General features: G+C 46.5%; 1 protein-coding gene across 2 annotated transcripts in view; it reads left to right on the forward strand.

The window, feature by feature from the left end:
* Positions 1 to 387: 387 nt before the first annotated feature.
* ANGEL1 (angel homolog 1) overlaps positions 388 to 12,192 on the forward strand; it is a 55,042-nt gene continuing 43,237 nt past the window's right edge. The window contains exon 1 of one of the 2 annotated variants that reach the window (XM_034061877.1): positions 388 to 606. The gene's annotated coding sequence lies outside the window, so the exon portion shown is untranslated. Of the gene's footprint in view, positions 631 to 12,192 lie in introns of both variants that reach the window. The other variant, XM_034061879.1, reaches the window with a different exon arrangement.

The raw sequence follows: 12,192 nt of genomic DNA on the forward strand, positions 1-12,192 counted from the left end.
GGGTTTGTGGAGTGTATTTACAGAACACAGAGGCATACCCACGCTTGCTGTCCTTGGGTTAATTCAGGTTAACCCACTGCTGCTGGAGAAATGCGATCCATAGGTAGCTGCCTCAACAATCACCTCATTCCCAGGAATTCCTGCTGCCTCTGCAGCAACCCACCCTGCTGTGCCTCCCCGTCCTCCTCCCCATGCGCGCTAGGTTGAAATGAAGCCTCTCACACTTCTCTCAGGCACAAACATGTTCTCCCATGCTGCAGCTCCAGTTCTGCAGCTGCCAGGGCAGAAGGCAGGGCGCTGCGGCAGGGCCCAGCCAGGCTTGCGCCACCTTCCAGGCCCCGAGCGCTCGCACGACGCCTGCGCTTGCCGTCTGTGTGCGCACGGGGTGATGGCTCAGGGTGCACGGCCTCCATCTGTGCGTGCCGGCACCGAGCACGCAAGCGTGTGCCTTCCACCTGCCCCTGGGACTGCCTGGCATCAAGCACGTTCTCAGAGCTGTGGTGGGAGCAGAGGGCTGCCCCCAGACAAGTGGCCTTGTTCCTCTCCTTCCATTTGTGCAAAATTTCTGGGTGAAGATCAGGAATGTGTTGAAGAGCAGCCCAAAAGGTACTTCAGGTGCACAGATCTGTGGTATGTTCATATATGCTGTTTACAGGATCAGCTCAGTCCCTGCGTATATCAGCAGGGGGGACTGCAGTATACAGCAGAGAGCTTACAGCCCCTCTGATGGCCTGGCTTGGGTGCTGGGGGCAGTCCATCTGCAGTGGCACCAAGCTCAACTCACAAGGATTTGCTGTGCCTGCTTTGTCTTGTATAGGTCTGGTTTTGTTTTGCTTTGAATCAGACTGCTTATCACATGTTACTTCATTTGATTTCAGTGTCCCCAGTGTAATGGCATCTGAATCCTGAATAGGTCCTTGAGGTGTCGCTCCTGTGACAATAATGCCAATAATGATAATAACAGCAAGGGGAGGATCACAAGTGCAGCACAATGTATTTGCTTCTAGCCTTCAGATGGATCAATACTCTGACCTTCAAAGTCAAGGCATATTTGTCTACCAAAGATTTTCTTAATACTTATTTGGAATTTTAATGTGTTTTTATACTGCACCTCTGCAGCTTCAGCGATCATTTGTGGTGCCAGGGCATCTGTGTGCCTCAGCATGAAGAGGTGTTCAAAATAGCCTCTGTAAAAGGTCTCATAGAGCTTCACACTCTTTCTAAAATGGCTGCTTTGTAGCACACATATCTCTGAAGGAATAAATGGTGATAGGTGGTTAGAGATTTGCCTGCAGTGACCTGAATGATTCATTGACAACAGGGCTGTGTGTGAGCGGGTGCTGAGAAACCCGTGCAGCTCAGCCTGCCTGCGAGCCTGCCATCAACCAGGGAACACTGCACTCTCCCCTTGTGTACATACCCCACTTGCAAAAGCCCCAGAGCATGGCTGTCCGAGCCTGCTTCATCCTTGCTGGCCCAGGTGTCAGCCAGGCTGGTGGGTGTCACGTAAGCAGGACCTCATCTGGGACTCATCTTGAGCAGCTGGGCTGAGCTCTGGCTGGCCATGACGGCATGTCATGATCTGTGTCTCCCGGGTGCCTGATCTGCAGAGGACGCTGGTCTCTCTGCTCTGTCAGCTGCTTCAGCTCACGCAGCTTTAGAGGCTCACACTTCACGATTTCGAGACAGGCACTGTAGTCCTGAGGGGGAGACAAAATGGCTGTTGTGGGTATTTACATAGATCCCTATTTATACATGGCGTTTTAGGCATAGATAATGTACAGTGCAGTGCAACCTGTACATGCATAAATGGAGCCTGCTTTCAGCTTCAGTGCGCACAGCAGCACGCATTGAGCCTTTTCTTTACAACAGTGCTCTTCCCGGGCTCTGGCCGCAGTGCAGCGCATTCCAGTGAGGAGTGAGATTTCACAGCTGAACCCCCTGAGGTGACCCTATTCTCCTGCGTCCTGTTGTTGCACAATAAGGGAAGGGGTGTCTAACTGAGACTTTAGCTCTCATGTTGCTGGTGGGGGAGTGGAAACAGCAGTGGCGTGATTTCTCATGAAATGTACCCCATGACCTGCTCTGTCCAAAGCAGGAAGCCATTCCCCAGGGCCTCCTCTCGTCCCTGTGTCCCTGGGCTAGCAGGGGGCTCTTTGTGGTAGGCTTGGGACCCCCAGAGTGGATGGGTTTTCCACATTTCCTATGCAGCCCGCTTCTTCCTTTTAGAGGATGCAAAACATGTGGCAGGAGCTGGGTCTGCAGCATTCCCAGGAAGACGGCATACATGGCTGCATGTGTGATGGTGGTGTGGGGGGTGCTGGGATGGGAAGGGGTGGACGATAGAGAAGAAACCCCTTTCTGCCATGCAAAGTCTGCCCTACTTCCTCCTCTCTCTCTCCTCTCCCCCCTTCCCTCATATTTTGGTATCTCCACATCTGTGCAGAATTTCAGGCACTTCGGTCTCCCAGGAGATAGCGTCATTTTGTGTTAAAGATGCTTATTGAATCTGACAAATGATGATTTATGACAGGGCAACCGGCATGGGGCGCGGTGAGGAGTCTCAGCGCCTTGTCATGGACCGGGAATCTGTTTCATTCCCATCTTAGCTCCTTGCCTGCCTCTCATTGGAGCTTGGATCAGATCAGACTTGACAGATGCTGGGGATGTATTGCTTAGCTCAGAGAGAGAGAGTGCAAGAGAGGCCATGACAGAAACAAAGAGAGCAGAGTGAGAAACTCTTTCCCAGTGTCTCTTCCTTTAACCCATGACCACACCTACAAGACCTTGTAGGACACTCAGTAAATAAATTGGGGGGTAACTACCCTGGTAGCCTGGGGTTGAATCCATCTTTACTGAATTTCTGCATGTCACGACAATCTGAATTCAGTTTTCAGGCCATGTTCGCTGTCCTCTGTGCCAGCGGAGGGCTGCATCTTCCCGATGCAGCTTACCCAGATCTGCAGCAGTCCCTCTTTGCTACTGTCTCCTCTGGCCATTCCACTTCCACTGTGCGCCTTTGTCCTTCAGCATCCTCGCTGTTCTGGTCCTGGAGCCCACATGCAGCTCTGCCTCTGCACTTCAGCCCTCACTGCAGATGCAGAGAAAGTTCAGCCAGGCCAGGTCTGGCAGGACTTGGAAAGAGAGGCTTTGTGCTGCACGGTGTGACTGTGGTGTGCTGCCTCCTGAACTGGCTCAGATCTCTGAGCAGCTCTGCCCCTCCTGCAGAGTGCAGAGCCCAGTCTGATAAACCACCATGCGCAGAGCCAGCGGGGTTCAGCACCACCCTGCTGGAGCTGTCAGAGCTGGGAAATACAGTGCAAAGGCACCTGAGAGAGTTCACTCAAATCCTGTGGGATCCAGCAGGGCCTGTTAAGCCTGGCTTAGCACCAACCTGGCCAGACCGGGGCTTCCCTAGAGCCAAGCAGGTGTCTTTCCACTGTGTTCTGAGCACTGTGAAGCTCTCTTGGTTTAGGCACTATATAGATGTATAAAGGCAGCTCATGTTTGGCATTGTGCCCAAGCAAATAAACCCTCCAAATTCCAAAGTGTTGGGAAGAGCAGTGTGGAGGCACTTGAGTGGCTCTGTTGGGAAGCTGCCCAGGTCCAGCAGGGTTGATGCTGAGCCAGAACTAATAATCCCTGCTGGACTTGGGCTGAGCTTATTCAGAACGACTGGGTGTCCCTGCATCACACTTCCAGCACATCCTGTGGGCCCCACATTAATGGGGCTTTCTGCTGTCTGAGGTATACCCCAGCCCACTTGGGTCATGGAAACTTGAGAGTAATGTCACAGGGAGACAGGGCTCATGCACCAATCCTCTTGGTGACAGCAGCGTGTGAGAGGCAGGAGGGTGGGAAGGTCTGGAGGGAGACACTCCTCTGCTGGCAGCATGGTGAGGGGGAGGCTGGGCAGCACATGGCTCCTCCAGATGGAAGCCATTAACTGGGAATGTCTGTGATGTGGTCTGGAGCAGTGTAAACAAGAGCCATGAATTATCCAGCACCTTGTAAGCGGGGCTGGAAAGGATTCCCTGTCATCCTCTCTTTCCCTCCCTCTTTTCCTATCTCCCTCCTTCCTTTCACCTCCTCTCCCTTGATTCCCCATACTGCTGTAGACATTTCTTTATTTCCATGTGTGGTTAACTAAGGCTGTGCTTTCTTCAGTTCTCCTGCTTTTAACCTATGCCAGTATTCCTGAGAGAGGGGGGAAGGATAGAGCTGGAGAGGGGCCAAGGTCTCATGTACCTCCTCTGAGCTAACTCAGCCCTCTGGTGAGTGAACAGAGTTCACTGACTTGCTGGGTACATCCACCTCCCCAGACACTCAGACACTCCTGCCACCAGCAATGCTCTCCCAGTAGCCCTGACAGCAACTCTCACTGGTCCCTTTGCTTCCATTATTGTCTAGTGGGTGGACTCCTGAGGAAGGGGAGCATCATCAGCCTGTGAAGGGCTAAACCAACTCAATATTCTGTCACAAAGTCTATAAACCACAGCTTACAACAGTGCTAGTGAAGTATCCTGTGTTCTTCAGGCCATCTGCATACAAACATCAGTGGAAATGGTTGAGGAAAGAGTGGCTGAGAAGAAATGTCCTTTACCTGGCAGGTTCTGCTGGAGTGGCTAAGCTGACCATACTGGGTGATCCTCCCTGCTAACTGTTTCTTCTCCAGACAGCAAAATCAACCCATAGGTTTATGTTTATACATCTCAGTGAGCCTAACTAGAAGCTCTAGAATCTATAAATACTAGGATCTCTTCACTCGCTATTGAAATGTAGCTATTTCTGGCAAGGAACAAGGAAGTTATTTAGCAGAGCATAGCAACACCATGCAGCATTTGAAGTAGCAGGATGCTGCATCCAACATCTATGATATAGCAAATTTAGGAAGCAAATGAAACCGGTCAAATTGAAATACCAGTTAACACCATGATTCTCCAGCAGAGCTATGTGTTATTTCAGTGCCAGGAAGGGAATATCAATTTTTAAAACAAGATGAGTCTTCTAGCTATACCACATGCCCAACACAGAACTGGTTTGTGGGATCCCTTATCAGCTCCTGTGAACTCTCGGTATCCCATCTTATAGCACCTATTTACCTTGGACTCCTTTGAGAAGGTGTCATCCAGTCAGAGACCTCTGTATCTGAGCCCTGATGGGAACACTCCCCAGGGTTAGATAGCTTCAGAGCAAATGTTACAAATGTCTGCATTTCTAATTCTGCAATACCAAATTAGGAGTTTGTTCCATTTTATCCAGTCAAATGCAGAGTATCTCTATGGGGGAAGATCTCCAATGCTTCTGAATAAAGCATTGCAACCCCCCCAGTCTCTGCTGTTGGGGTGGATGTCGTCTCTCCAAGACAATGGATGGGGCATGGTGGGCCCCCTGCAGCAACACATGTCCCAGGAAGCTACTCAGCTTGGTGGCAAAATGGCTTTTGACGGATTCTAATATGGATGGCAGTACCTCTGAAAGCACATGTCAGGAGGAATAAGCTCTGGCCAGCTGGACCGCTGCGTGATTTAGACAGCAGCCTAATGTCTGTTCCTTACCACCTCTAGGAGGGTGTCTCTGCTAATAGGGCTTCTTCCTGTCAACAGCCGTTCTCAGTTTCTTGAACAGTAATGAAGCAAAACTGCTTTGGGGAGAAAAATACAGATGAGAGTGGGCAACAATCCAGGCCTTTCCCAGGGTTCTTGTGAGCACATCCAGAAAGTCAGATCTATATCTACACTACAGTACAACCCACAACCCAATTCTAGCAATCCCATGGCCTTATCTTTATTAGTGGGATTACTCTCTGCATTTTGTTGATTTCTGTCCTAATGCCCACTGCAGAGCCAAAGAGTCAAAGTAAAGTTACAATCCAAGTAACTTCTGTGAGTTCAATTAGGATGCTCCATTTTATGTCAGGCATGAAAGTGGCCCATTTATTAAATCTGGGCTGTAAAATGGTCTAGGTAATCTCTGATCACTAGCAGTATCTGCCTAGGAAAGGAGCGGTAGTCAGATATAGTAAATACAATATACACTCGGAACAAGAGAGATGTTTCAGGTTTTAGGGATCACTCCCCTGGTTCAAGGAAATGTCTTTCACTGCATACCACAATATACTCATGTCCAGATGGATTATCTGCTGTTCTTGCTGTTCTCTGAGACTTCATCAAGTAGACACTGTTAAGACTGACCTTCATAAACAGATATTCCCAATCGATCCAGTAACTCTCTGCTCATGTTTTCAGAGATTTTAAGGACAGAACAGATCATCTACCCTGGCTTTTTACATAATGCAAGCCCTGATTTTAATTCAGCTGGGTCACACCCTATTCATTTTAACTTTCAAAGATAATAAGGATAAAGTATGTCTTTTCACAGTCCCCATATTTAGAGCTGGAGAAGCCCTAATTGGTCTCATTTACCATGTCTCCGGGGGATCGACAGAAGATCCTTTCCTTTAGGAAGTGCAGATAGAAGTTCTAAATGATTCAAAAGATGGAGTTTCCACTGCTTTCCTGTGAAAAAAAATCAACCCTCCTTTGACAAAAAGATCTTGCTTAGTTTCCTCACTGTTCCTACTATTGTCTCTATAAATACAATAATTCAAACTGCTGAAAATGTTTTCAACTCAAAAGAGTCTACCAGCTTTCTTTGTGCACTGCCTTGGTGGTTTGTGCAGCTTCTGCCTGCCTCCAGATTCATCTCAGTCTCACACTGAGATTTTTTTCAGGTGTAAAATCCCCAGATCCACTTTATGATTTTCTTGGTCACCTCAAGAAAGCCCTGCCTGTCATCCCATCTGAACCCCCTGCTTCAGAGCACACCCAGCAGCAAGCAGCTTGCACAAGTACCAGGCCTTTGGTGTCTCCGCAGCCAGGAAGCTGCTGCCGCCCACTGGGTCCATGAGTGCCAGAGATACTGTCTCCATAGCAACACAGGGCTTTTTGTTTTTCTGATGAACAGTTTCAAAGAATAGGAAAAGCACATCTGGAGTTGCGGTATCAGTGCCCCCCCCCCCCCTACCCCCCCAGCCTGCCAGAATGAACATGAGACAATACCTTGGGTTTAGCAGGCTTAGGGCTGAACATCCCAGGAGGTAGAATGACAGCGAGCGAGGTGTGCAAGAGAGAGAAGTGTAGTACAGTGTATGCTTGATTTAAGGGTGGGTTTGGGTTGGTTACCTTATTACCGTTGCATGAGGGGCTTTATGTGGGAACAGCTCAACCACACCAACCTGCTGTGTGTTGTCTACTTGCTACAGGTGTTGCTGAACATTTGAGTAGGACTAATTTTTGTATCTCCCATTTCTATGCAAGAGTTTCTAAGTGCCCCTGGTTCAACTGCACATGTCTCAGCGGGTAGAAAATAATCATGTGACCTTTTTTTTTGGTAAATGCTTTAGAAATGTTATTTAGATATGTCATTATTTTCATTTTCTATGTCTAGTGCTCACAGCAAGTGCGTTGCTGCTGCTGTCTGATGTGTTAGAAAGCCTCTTTCTTGCAGCATGTAACAGTTTATGGGGTATGAAGCAGGAAAGCTGTTACTACCATAGGATTATACATGGCCCATTCTGGACTGTATGTAGTTTCTTTGACTTCTCTGACTCCTTATGGATCATCCTTAGGGTAATCTTTTACTTTGTTCTCAGAAGGGAGAGCAGATGATCCTGTTCCTTCCCTGCCCCACTACAGCTTCTGTTGCATGCAGCAGTTTTAGCAGACAATTTAAAAAAGAGGTGATGCTGGCTGCTTGTGTCTGGCACAGGAAGAGGCAGAGGAATCAGGCTCCCTGCCATCAACCTCTAACTTAAGCAGGCGGGATGTGGGAAAAAGCAAAGCCCAACCCCAGCCAAATAAAGCTGGCCTGCAAAAGACCTTCATTCCTGAGGAATATTTGAATTAAATACTGGCTACAGCCAGCCAGATTCCACTGAAAATGACTATGTCAACTGGTTTTAAATAACAGTCTTTCATGTATATGTTTTTTATGTTGCTTCCCATTGTCTGTTGATTTCCCTGTAGACACTGGGAAATTAAATCTTTTGCTCAACACATTTTTGTTCCTGCTTACTTGGCAAACATGGGGGTTTGTGTCTGACTGGAAGCAAGATGGCTGGCTATGCATCGCTGCCGCCCGCTCCGGAATGGCTGGCGGGAGGAGGTGACTGCTGTCTTCCTGCAGCCGACAGAATTGGTGCCTCCTTTGGGTTTTCTGGATGCCTACGAGTCATTCCTGTAGCAGCCCCTGTTACTCTTCCTGTTATTTTAGTAGTGCTGTGGGAGTCCCGCTGTACTCCTTATGGAACAAGCCAGCCCTGACTGCACTGGGTTTCCTTTGTAAATAGGCAATTCATTTCTAAACCTTCTCTTAAGTGTGCCAGCTCCAGTGTGCAACAGTAGCCACAGATTGCAGAAGTATTTTTGTAACTTACCTATCTCCAGGTTTCGGCCAGGAAATGAGAGTTAGTCCCTCCTGAGGACACAGTGCCCTTATTACACTGTATTAGAAGAAGTCAGATTTCTTTGAGTAAAAAATGGAACAACTAAAGCCACCTGAATCCCTCTGTCTGGAAGAAAGTCTGGCAGAGACTCGGAAAAGGCAGCTAGAGCATTCCTTGAAATTACTGAAAGCAAATGGTAATGAGGAGCAGCTGGAAAGAATGAAATCTTCCACATGGCTATATGTGCTATCCATATTCGCCCAGATTGTATGGCTATTGCCCAAAAATAAAGCCAGATTCCTTACAAGCACCTTTGTATTCCATACCATTGCTACAATATGGATTTATTTTTAATGGCACCCAGCAGTGCCACGAGAAAGCACACAAGGCTGCCTCCATACAGGGTGAGTCTGCTGCTGTTGATGTTACTGCAGCATCCGAGAGCTGGTAGCTCTCCTATTGCCAGAATAGTCTTCTTCTTCTCAGGGTCAGTAGCACATGATTCCATTAATTGAACATTTCTGTGTATTTCTGTAATACTGTAGGTTGGTTGTCTCCCATCTGTGTCACTGTTTTGATATGTAACATTACGTGAACATAATGCCCCTCTAGCTTTTGACTGGCAAAGAGAAAATAATCTTTTACAGCCCAGCATGGAAAGACCTTCAGGGCAAATCTGAAGCCTCCCCTTAAACCTTACCAGTACAGCTTCTGCCTTGGCCTGGGTCTCCTTTGCTGGAGAAAGCACCTCAGTCATGATCTGTCATTTTGTCTGCTGATTCATTTCAGCTTCTTGGATTTATGTGAGCAGGTAAGTAGGAAGAGCAAGGAATGGTTGACTGCATAATAACCTCTAGTGTGATAACTTGGCAGAAGTGGGCTTTTCTAATGGTTTCTAACCTCTGAACCATTTCTTTCTTTCTTTCTTTCTTTCTTTCTTTCTTTCTTTCTTTCTTTCTTTCTTTCTTTCTTTCTTTCTTTCTTTCTTTCTTTCTTTCTTTCTTTCTTTCTTTCTTTCTTTCTTTCTTTCTTTCTTTCTCTTTCTTTCTTTCTTTCTTTCTTTCTTTCTTTCTTTCTTTCTTTCTCTTTCTTTCTTTCTTTCTTTCTTTCTTTCTTTCTTTCTCTTTCTTTCTTTCTTTCTTTCTTTCTTTCTTTATCTCTCTTTCTTTCTTTCTCTCTTTCTTTCTTTCTTTCTTTCTTTCTTTCTTTCTTTCTTTCTTTCTTTCTTTCTTTTTCTTTCTTTCTTTTTCTTCCTTCCTTCCTTCCTTCCTTCCTTCCTTCCCTTTCTTTCCTTTTTTTCCTTCCTTCTTTCCTCCCCTTTCTTTCCTTCTTTCTTTCCTTCCTTCTTTCCTTCCTTCTTTCCTTCCTTCCTTCCTTCCTTCCTTCCTTCCCTTTCTTTCCTTTTTTTCCTTCCTTCTTTCCTCCCCTTTCTTTCCTTCTTTCTTTCCTTCCTTCTTTCCTTCCTTCTTTCCTTCCTTCCTTCCTTCCTTCCTTCCTTCCCTTTCTTTCCTTCTTTATTTCCTTCCTTCTTTCCTCCCCTTTCTTTCCTTCTTTCTTTCCTTCCTTCTTTCCTTCCTTCTTTCTTTTCCAAAACTGCCTGATACCTATAAAGTCATCCATAGCTACCATATCACACTTGAAGAGAGACAAATCTAGGAATGTAATTTGTTTATCTTGCTGTGCCAAGTATTTGTAAATACATAGGAAGGAAAAGAACATACTAGGTTAGCTATCTTTAAATCATTAGAGTTGGCACCTAATTCATGGGGTCACCACAGCAAAAGGTGAGCTGAGAAACAGTTTCAAGGAAGACAGGTTCATGGTATTCTCATCATAGCAAGAAAGAAGGATATTGATACTTGCTAGAAGGACACAAATCAGGAAGTGAAAGATGTTCAGAGGAGTGAATGGACAGTACAATAAGCCCAAACCTTTCTCATGGGGTGAGAGGGTAAGTGGACTTTCAAGTCCAGCTGTTTCTGCCAGGAATTAGGTATATATCTTATACTTATTTATGGCTTTGAGTACATACTCTGGACTCTGGGTAGGAGCAGGGAAACCGTGGTTATCATTGTAAGATTGGGTCTGCTTCGCAGTGTAGTAGGAGTGGCATTAGCTGGTCATATTTGGAGTTTGTCCTTCCTTAACATCCTGACCTGTAGGAAAGAGCCAGGCAGCAGCTACTGAATCTAGAGGAACTGGCACCAAGGGACAGCAAGGGATGGTGGCTCCCTGCGGATGGGGTGCAGGGACCTGCAGGGAACCCTGTGAGGCAGCAGGGCAGGACCTGCCAGCCCAGGCTTATCCCACCACCCCAGCCAGGGGCACTGGGGCAGCCCCAGCCCTGGGCATTGAGCACTTCCTTGGGAATGCAGACAAGCCAAGGCTGGGCTGCAATGTCAGCTCCGCCATAGGCAGTTGGAGACCAGCATCCTGTAGTGTTGTTGATGCAGGGACTGACGGCCTTGGGTGACTGAAATGGGGTCCTGGGCCATGGACAGGGTAGGGGAACTACATTTACATCTTTTATGCACCAGTTTTGTGTGACTTCATTGTCAATCCAGAAGGAATTTGCTTACAAGTGATTTCCATCTGCAAATAAAATGTGCTCCCTGGACCCTTCCAGTAGAGAGTATCTGTGTAGCGTCAAGCAGTATCATACAGAGGTGCTCAAAATTAGATAGGAGAGCTAGTTCAGGTTAGGAAAGAAATTTAGCCATCTTAGGTGCATACATTTAAAAGAGAGGGTCAGGAGTCCAGTAAGGGAGCTACGTTAATGTGACGACTGCGTTGCTTTGGGTACTAGAATTGACTTGGACATCTTATAACAGCACTCTGTGGTGGACACCTCTTACAGGCTTCATTTTACACTGTTGGCTGTGTGCATTGCTCAGGTACTTTAAATGTTTCTGATGCAGAAGAAATATTTCCTACTGAGTCACCCATTTCACTTCTACAGTGCCACAGTTCCATGCCTATGGGGACATACACACACACACTGACACAGACTCTTGAGCAGCAGCACCCCAATGAATCACTCCAACAAAACCAGCCAGAAATTCTGCATGTGACATTTGCAGAGCTTCCAAAGATGTAGCTCTATATTCAGCCCAGGCGGTGCACATATCTGTGAGGTTTCTACTGTCTCCTGCCCAGGGTGCCATGTGTGTGAAATCGTTCAGACTCCTGTTTTGACTGGAGGATGCCTAGCCAGTTGCAAACTAAGAATAGCCAAAATGTAACTGTCAGTATTAAAATATATATATACACATAAAAAAAATTAACTGGTAGTAAAAGAATGTAAAAAATGTCAGTAAAATATTTTGGCATTTCATTGGTATAAATACCCAGACTCCCTAAGCACTTTCAATGCATAATCTGGATTTACTGCTGTTTCAAGATGGCTGAAGTGGTAGATTCTTTAAAGCCTGACATGGCTGACCATAAGCATGAATTGTACAAATCCAGAGTTACAACTTTACAGCCTGTGTGAACACTTTTAACTGTGTGCTTTAGAGATTTATTGAGGTTCTCTATGTTTGAAGTGTTTTTGTGAAGAAAATTAGAATGTCAGCTAAAAATGTGAAAATGACCAATAAATCCTTTTTGGTTTTCTAAGGTTGAAGGAAAAAATCTGTTGGGTTGCATCTCAAATAAAAGCCCCCCTCAAAGGAAAATCATTTTTTTCTCTGATCTTCTCTCCTGTTTTTAAAGTTGATTCAACCAGATGAAAGTTACCAGGCCAG

The sequence above is a fragment of the Melopsittacus undulatus genome, chromosome 4 (assembly GCF_012275295.1).
Source record: "Melopsittacus undulatus isolate bMelUnd1 chromosome 4, bMelUnd1.mat.Z, whole genome shotgun sequence".
Taxonomy (NCBI): domain Eukaryota; kingdom Metazoa; phylum Chordata; class Aves; order Psittaciformes; family Psittaculidae; genus Melopsittacus; species Melopsittacus undulatus.